A 9242-nucleotide genomic window follows, 5' to 3' on the forward strand; every position below is an offset into this window, starting at 1 on the left:
ATTCATATTCATTAACTAACATGAGTTTGCAGACCTCAGTATTTCTAGTCACATGATTTTGCATGGCTATATAATATGTAACTACAATAATACAATGTAAAAGACTCAAGTTGTGTTATGTGTGTCTATAAACACATAGCCATAAATATATGAATTATTTTATAATTGCACTGGAATTCTGTCATATATAGACATATACATATATATTTAATTTTGTTATTTTAATCTTCAGAAAACCGTAGGTTTGCCATTACACAATCTGCTGGTTATTACAGCTTTTTAATGTGAGTTCATCATTTGATCTCCAATATATTTTTGATAAACATCTGTGTGCAGAAGGCGTAATGGAACATAATCTGTGTTAAATTTTGATTATGAACTAAAATTTTATTATTTAACAAAAAGAGGATGTCATAATTTGGGTTATTGCAAAAACTATCTCTAAAAGAAGTATCTAGTTGCACATATTCTATTTGGGAGGTGATCTCAGAAATCATAGTGAGGGATCAGAAAAAGGAAAGGAGGACAAAAGACTATCTAGTAAAAACTGTTAACAAATTGATTATTTCTGAGGATGACTGAGGACTCTATGACACATATTTCAAATTGTCTCACAAAGGCATAAGGAAGATGGGACATTGATTCACCAGCTCTAGAACCTAACTAGCTGAAGGTTTCTGATGGATAATTAAGTCCTTGCACTTTCAGCCTGTCTTCATTTGTTAAACCAGAAATGTTCCTGCAGTTATAGAATGTCCCTAGGCAGAGAAACCCTGAAGTAGGACAATAGGAGATGAGTGGAGCGCTGATGGTATCTGGTAGAGATGTCACCTCTTGCATCACTCACCTCCATTTGCGCCCCATATTAAATAAATATTTTCACTAATTCTACAAGTTGGTGTCTCATAATCATTTCTAATAAAAAATAATTATAACAAAGTCAGTGAAGAAATGCCCTTCTCTGCTCATAGCTGATGGCTAGTCTACATCAGATCATCATTTTTCTTTGTTGTTACCCATTAGATTTCCCTTACCATTATTCTGCATGCCTGCTATCTAAGTTGATTATTTGGTGGGGTCATTCAGACCTTTAACATGGGGTGTTTGAAATTCCTGGATATCATGACCTTGACAGGCTATGGTTGTTGTACCAAGCAAGTAAGTCCCAAGAGGTGTTCTGGTGACTCCTTTGAATCTCAGACATACTTATCACTGCTCCATTGTGCAATAGCAATCCTGGCCCTTTATGATAACTAAGGATGATTACTTCTGACGTCATTGTAACTCCTTTATATTCCTGTTGAGTATAGCGTGAGGAGCCAAAAATGATTAGTTATCAGTCCTGGATTTAGATCTAGGTTCTTTGAGACCCTGCTCTTGTCCCCTGAAGAGATGACCATTCTACCTGTAGTTACCTGGACTTTCATAATTACATAGACTATGTTTCAAAGAAAGCACATATTTCCAAGTCAGTAAGTAGGTTTTTGGTGAGAATGACCAATTCTGTTTTCACTGGTTCCTGATCCTAGTCACTCATCTCTCAGAATCAAATAAGATTATTAGTTTAACATACGTACCACATTTTGAAAAACAGTGCTCTAAGTTTCCTAGATACTGTTCAATTAGAATTTTAACTGAACCTTTAAAAATCGATTCCAATGATTTATCATGATAGTATCTTCTGAATGATATATAATAAGGCAAGTAGATCCTTTGGCTCAGGAGACATTCTTGTATATTATTTACCACTGTGTTAGATTTTTGATCTGAGATGATGTTTTGCAGGATTTCATTTTATTAATTCAATTATTAATAAATATCTGATTCTCTACATGGTGATTCTATACATGGTGTTCATAGAGCAAATGTCTTCCAGAAAAGGGAAATGCATACCTAGAACACATACTAATCTCGTTCAGGACAGATGATTAAATCTCAAGTTGAAAGTAGTCATATATAAGTCATTTCCACAAAGTGCCTGGTTGATCTATTCAAGAGATATGATATTGAAGGTTCAGCATTGGTCTCTGCTGCTAGTGTGTCATATACTGAGCAGCAGCAGTAGTAAGGTTACCTTGGATAAAAAGGACCCAATAGGATTGAGATAACACATAGATTACTTCTTGCATAGATCCACTGTGCAAATACTGAAGTGTTTGAAGACTGACTTTCACTGGAAAAGTCATTTTGCACACAAGATGATTAAGCACCTCCTATGTGGAAAGTGTGCTCTAGAGGACATAGACATAAGACAAAATCTAAACACCATGTTCCTCATCCTAAAGTCCCCCTGCATGGCATTTCCTCTAGCCATCTTGTCTCTGATGGTCAATGTTCTCCATCCCAAGGCCTTAATGATGGAGTCAAATTATCCATCAGTAGCCAAAAATTCTTATTTCCAACCATTTTTCTTTCTAATAAGTAGATAACTTCAAGTGTATGTCCACTAAAACATGTCTGCTCTCATCACTGTCCTTCGGAATCACCCCCGATTGAAGCTATATACTTGTAGTGATTCTTTTTCTTTCCACACCAAAATACTGATATAACCCTTTGTGGATTTTTCCCCTTCTCTCTCTGCTGACATAAATAATAGTCAGTGAGGTCATAGTTATAGGCTGAAGGAAAAACATCGGTGAAACAAAGACAGGTAATTTTAGGCCTAGATGACATGCTAATCTAATGTACTATACTTTCTGGACCTATTTAAGTCAAATGACTTTTTACCTCTTTATTCTTAATGCGTAATATCTGTATGTATTTATGGGGTATCTGTGATACTTTGATAAAAGCATATGATGTGTAATAATCAAAATTGAGTAATTGGGATATCCATCACCTCACACATTGGTCTTTATTCTGTGTGGGAAACATGTCAAATCTACCCTTCTATCTATATAAAATATACAAGAAGTTATGATTAACTATAGTTGCCTTATTGTGCTACCAAGCACTAAATCTTATTCTTTCTATTAACTCTAGTTTTTTACCCATTAACCAATCTATCTTAATATTCTCATCCCTACTCCCTTTCCCAGCCTCTGATAACCACCATTCTCTTCATTGTCTCTCTGAGATCAATTTTTTTAGCTACCCCACTTGAGTGAGGACATGTGACATTTATCTTTCAGTGCCTGACTTATTTCACTTAAGATAATGTCTTCCAGTTCTGCTGACATTGTTGAAAATGACAGGATCCCATTTCTTTACATGGTAGAATAATAATCTATTTTGTGTGTGTGTGTCACATTAAAATATTATTTCATTATGTATTATTCAATTTATATACATCGAAATGTGATATTGTATATATACAATGTAATATTATTTCTTAATGGACACAAATTGATTTATTATAGTATTTCCATCCTACCATGGATCATTGTTGTAACTCCCAGATTAGCTATCTGGTAATATTCACCTTTTAATGTACATTTCCAGTCAGTTATCACTTAATGTTCTATAGTGAGAGTCTCAGTTTTGGCTAATGGCATATCAAATTTGTTTGTGAAAAACAAATAATGCTCTGTTTTAGGAATCAGGGATCAGGGTGTCTGTGCCATAATGTTACCATTTGGGGCTTTCCAGAGACTTTCTTCAGAGTCCTTAAGAGCCACAAAGTGTGCCAGACCAAGTGGCCTGAGCGGCAGGAAAGGAAGTACTGCAGCCTGAACCATCTGTAGTCCCCTTTTACATCTAACCTAGGTTACACTTAAAGCAGACAGTTTTCTAATTTATTGGATAAGTTAAGTAATGCACTATTTCCAAGGTTACTACATGTGTTCTCTAACATATATAGGGTCCTATTGAAGGTATGGCTACATTCTTGGTAATGGATTGCTTGTTATCTTGGAGAATATGTTTTCAAATGTTCCAAACTATTGAACCATTGACAGAACCACGAACATGGCTTAGGAGCAAGGAAGTAAATCTTTACTGCTGAAAATCTCAGTTAAATGCTAACAGCTTTTATTTTATTAATGATAAAGAAAATGAAAGATTCCACTCTCCCCATTAGAAAATATGGCAAGTTCCAGATGCTGTGTTAATATCTTGTAATAAAGATAACATAGGTAAAATAGAGGCTGCAATTGCAGCTAATATTTGATTAACTTTATATTGATTTACAATCTTCCTCCATGGTCTTTATGGCTTTTGGAAAGTCTATGTCCATGAATAAAATGGGATGGTGACAGGGAACTTCCTTATTCATCTTTTTAATTTTTGAGATTAGTATATGACATTGTCTCTGATCCTGTGTTAAAGGCTAATGAAAAAGGGTCAATGTTAGGCGAGCGCACGTGTGTGCTTAAGCGTTATGGCTTTTACTCCACAGACCAGTGAAGAACTGTGAGGATTTTCTATTGCTCGCATGAACATTCTCTTCATCAGGCCCTGAGGTATAAATTATATTGGTTTTCACTATACAAACCATAAAATTTTCCTATTGGAATATCATTTATTTTGATTTGCTTGAGATTAATTCATACAAATAAGGTTTATTTCATTGCCGTATATCATAATACAGTCCAAATCACTTACATTTTCTACAGGCTTTCTGTTTTGTACCATGTTTCTATTTACCTTAAGGAGATTTTAAAACAAATTATGTCTTGATATTTGATAGAAAATGTCCCTTTTCTTCTTTTACACTAGTGTGTTGTTTATTCTTGGCTATTTACTATTCTGTATCCATTTTACAATTATAATTTCAATTTCCAACAAAAATTGTTGCAATATTAATTAGGATATTATGAAATCTATAAAAAACTTATGGAAAATTATATAACAATATATGAATACATCTGTAGTGTGTATATATATTTATACACACACATTTCAAAATAGTATTTAACATATAAATTAATATATTAGCTAATATAAAATTATTTTATATTTTAAAATACTGTTTTATAAGTGTATAATTTTATGATATAACTTTACTTTGCCAGACATACTATTATATCCAATAATTAATAAACTATTGTGATGGTTAATACTGACTGTCAACTTGATTGGACTGAAGGATGCAGAGTATTGTTTTTGGGTGTGTCTGTGAGGGTGTTTCCAAAGGAGATTAACATTTGAGTCAGTGGGCTGGGAAAGGCAGACCCACCCTTAATCTAGGCAGATACCATCTAATAAGCTGCCTTGTGGCCAGAATATAAAACAAGCAGAAAAAAGTGAAAAGGTTAGACAGGCTTAGCCTTCCAGCCTACATCTTGCTCCTGTGATGGATGCTTCCTGCTTTTGGACATCGGACTCGAAGTTCTTCAGCTTTGGGACTCGGACTAGCCTCCTTACTCCTCAGCTTGCAGATGGCCTATTGTGGGACCTTGTGATCATCTGAGGTAATACTTCTTAATAAACTCCACTTCATATATGTCATATTAGTTCCATCCCTCTAGAGAACCCTGACCAATAATACTATTATCTCATTAATACAATGTTTAGAAATATTTCTATAATTTATTTTAAATGATACATACTGGATTTATTCATAAGTTGTTCCTTTGTGCAGTATAAATGTTGTTTTAAAAGTTACAGTGTATTCTTTTTGCTGGTAAGAAAATAGACTTTATATAACATTTTGTATCTCTCAAAATTGTTGAATTTCTTTCACTCTAATAATTTATCAGAGGCTTTTCTGGGCATTTCTTAACATATAATTATGTAATCTATAATTAATAACAGTTTTTAAGTTCTTATTAAAGTAACTTTTTTATTTATTTTCTTTCATTAGGGCACTGATTTTTTCCACATGGCAAAAAGAGGTATATTAAGCACCCTAGGCTTATTCCAGATATTAGAAAAAAAGCTTTCAAACTTGCACCTCTTTTTCTTACATTTGCCCCAAGGGTTTTTTTTTTGTTTGTTTGTTTTTTTGGTTTTTTTTTTTTTTTGGTCGGTTTGTAGATGTGTTTTTTCAAAGTAAATAAATTAATAATATGTTTATCTCCTTTTATTTACTAATGTGTTATATAAATTAATTTTCTTCTATTAATCCAACTTGGCATTCCTGAGTAAACTCAGTCATTAATTGAAAGTCTATTATCTTTTTTTTTTTTTTTTTCTTTTTGAGACGGAGTCTCGCTCTGTCACCCAGGCTGGAGTGCAGTGGCCAGATCTCAGCTCACTGCAAGCTCCGCCTCCCGGGTTCACGCCATTCTCCTGCCTCAGCCTCCCGAGTAGCTGGGACTACAGGCGCCCGCCACCTCGCCTGGCTAGTTTTTTGTATTTTTTAGTACAGACAGCGTTTCACCGGGTTAGCCAGGATGGTCTCAATCTCCTGACCTTGTGATCCGCCCATCTCGGCCTCCTGAAGTGCTGGAATTACAGGCTTGAGCCACCGTGCCCGGCTAGAAAGTCTACTATCTTAAATTGATTTTTTCACCAGTGTATTTGTGAACACAAAATTTTGTTGTATGAGGATAATTTTCTGAAAATTCTTAATAGTATAATTCCTGACATCAACAATATTTAATTCATGGTTCTATGTTATTTTTTCTAATACTTAAAAAAAATTGAAGTTAAATTTAGAGAGTGTTTTTTTTTCCTTTTATACCTTCTTCTAGTGGTTATCTTTTCATGTAATCTCTCTACATTTTACTTTCATTACTAATTAAAGAAAATTCACCAAGGTAATAAGGGCAAGAGAGATAGAGTATGAAATTTCTTTTTTTTTTTTTGGAGACGGAATCTCATTCTGTTGCCCAGGCTGGAGTGCAGTGACGGGATTTCAGTTCACTGCAAGCTCCACCTCCCGGGTTCACACCATTCTCCTGCCTCAGCCTCCCAAGTAGCTGGGACTACAGGCGCCTAGCACCACACCAGGCTAATTTTTTGTATTTTTAGTAGAGATGGGGTTTCACCATATTAGCCAAGATGGTCTCCATCTCCTGACCTCATGATCTTCCCACCTCGGACTCCCAAAGTGCTGGGATTACAGGCAGAATATAAAACTTTTAAATTTGGCTAATAGTGTTCAGTTTTTGTTTTTCTTGGAATTAAAAAATATTGTTTTTAGTGTGTTTCTGCTACCTTAAAGTAACTTACTTCTTGTTTTATAATTTACATATTTGTTTGAATGTTCTTACTGAAAAAAGTGCATCAACTTCTTTAAAAATAATACCCATTAAGATTTATAATACTATAAAAGGATACATAATAATTAATGTCCATCCACCATTCTATCAATATATATGTAGGTATTTATCTATTTACAGATCTACCTATCTATGTATAGATAGACATTAATTATTGACATTATTAATGTTTAGACCCTGCCAAAATAAATGCATATTTTTCTTTACATAAACATGTATTTATATCAAAGTTTATTATATTCATATCTGTAGTCTGCATAATCAAGCATATGCATGAATGCACATACATCACTTTAAAAACATGTTCTCCTATTAACAGAAAAGAATAGTCATCACACTATCAATTACGTGTCACGATCTCTTCCAAATTTGAGGTTAATTATTTGTGGCAAGACATGATGCTCAATAAATCTTTACAGAATGAAGCAATTAATATTTTACCTTATTGACTTTTTTTGCACCAGTTGAGAAACTATAATTTTTACAAAAGAATTTAAACTAAACACAGCACCATAATAAAATTAGATATATCTTAGTTATATTAAGATATATTATTTATTTAACTTATGTAAAAACTTATTTATGTTTTGTTGTTAAATATGTTTTCATGATAATGGTACTTTATTAAGATTTTTTTATATGATAAAATAAAAAGTACTATAATTTTACTATTTTTGACAAAGGTACTTTTGCATTGTGAATGAAATTTTATACATTTAGTGCACAGATAAGTAAACTGCTTATGTAAAAAAAAAAATGGAATCTATAAAAAATACTAGAATTAATAAGGAATTTAGCAAAATAGCAGTAAACTAGGTGAATAAACAAAATTCAACTATATTTCTATGTAATACCTATGAAAAACTGGAAAATCAAATTACAAAAGCAATTCTATTCAAAATAACATAAGAGTAGAGCCAAGATATCTGACTAGATGCAGCCAGGAATAGCTCCTCCCATTGAGAGACCAGAGCGTCAAGAAGACTGGCACACTTGTAGTAGATCTTCAGAAGGAAGACATTTAGAATGTACAGAGGGAGGATGCAGAATCTGGACTGAATGGAGTGGATGGTAAGAAGCCTGCACCTGGTTGCTGAGGACCAGTGACTCCTGGAGAAGGGATGAGTTAAATAGGCATGGAGTGGCCCACTCTCCTCATGGATCTCCAGAATCCTAGCAGCAGGAGTTCCCACAACCCCAATGGACATTTGAGCTGGCATAGAAAACTGCTTGGAGTGTTGGCAGGGATAGAAATCCAGGCTGTGCAGATCCCAGGGGGTCAGGTACAGGAAGAGCTTCAATAAAGAATGGCCAAGGAAACCCATCTCTCAAAGCTGGCCACACTCCTCTAGATGGCTTTAGCCTTTGTTGGCTGTTGTATCTGAACAGAACAGGGCTATCTTGCCCATGGGATGGGGCCAGGCTGATCTGAGTACCCCCACCATTTTCTGGCCTCTCTTAGGATTCCTGTCTGGTTGCATCCAATTTTAGTACAGCCTCAGATGCCCAAATGGGGCACTTCCCAGCAGCTACCAGCATAGTTCTTACACTGACAGACCCCACAAAACCATCAGAGAACTTTTGCAGACAAGCCTGTACTGGCATGTACATGCCCAAAGCCTTGCCCTATTACTTTGCCGACATGCAATCAACTGCAGCCTGCACCCACTGCTTTCCTGGCACACACGAATGCATGCATTTCATTGTCCTTCCTGACATGCCACTGCTACTGGCACACATATATGTGTACAGACTCTAGGACACCGCCAACTTGCTGCTTCTCGCAAGTGAAGACCCTGCTACCGCTGTCTCAGTAGAGCACTATTACCAGCATCATCTCCCCAGATCACCCAATTTGAGTGTTATCACCAGTGAACCAGGAACACCTCGGGCCTCACAGTGTAGCAGGTGTTTAAGCACAAGGAGCAAGAAAACAAAGCCATGGACCTAATCCCAGCACCTCAGGTTAAAGTACACATCCCAGGAGTGCTGAGCTAAGCCTTTGACACCTAAAATTAACCAGAAATGAAGCTGCATTAGTCTGTTTTCATGCTGCTTATAAAGACATACATGAGACTGGGCAATTTACCAAAGAAAGAGGTTTATTGGTCTTACAGTTCCACATGGCTGGGGAGG

At 35.3% G+C, this 9242-nt stretch overlaps 1 non-coding gene across 1 annotated transcript; it reads right to left on the bottom strand.

The window, feature by feature from the left end:
* Window positions 1-226: 226 nt before the first annotated feature.
* Window positions 227-299, bottom strand: LOC116275582. Its single transcript, XR_004184697.1, has one exon. It is a non-coding gene; the product is annotated as a small nucleolar RNA SNORD65 (small nucleolar RNA).
* Window positions 300-9242: the final 8943 nt, after the last annotated feature.

This window comes from Papio anubis, chromosome 6, assembly GCF_008728515.1.
Source record: "Papio anubis isolate 15944 chromosome 6, Panubis1.0, whole genome shotgun sequence".
Taxonomy (NCBI): domain Eukaryota; kingdom Metazoa; phylum Chordata; class Mammalia; order Primates; family Cercopithecidae; genus Papio; species Papio anubis.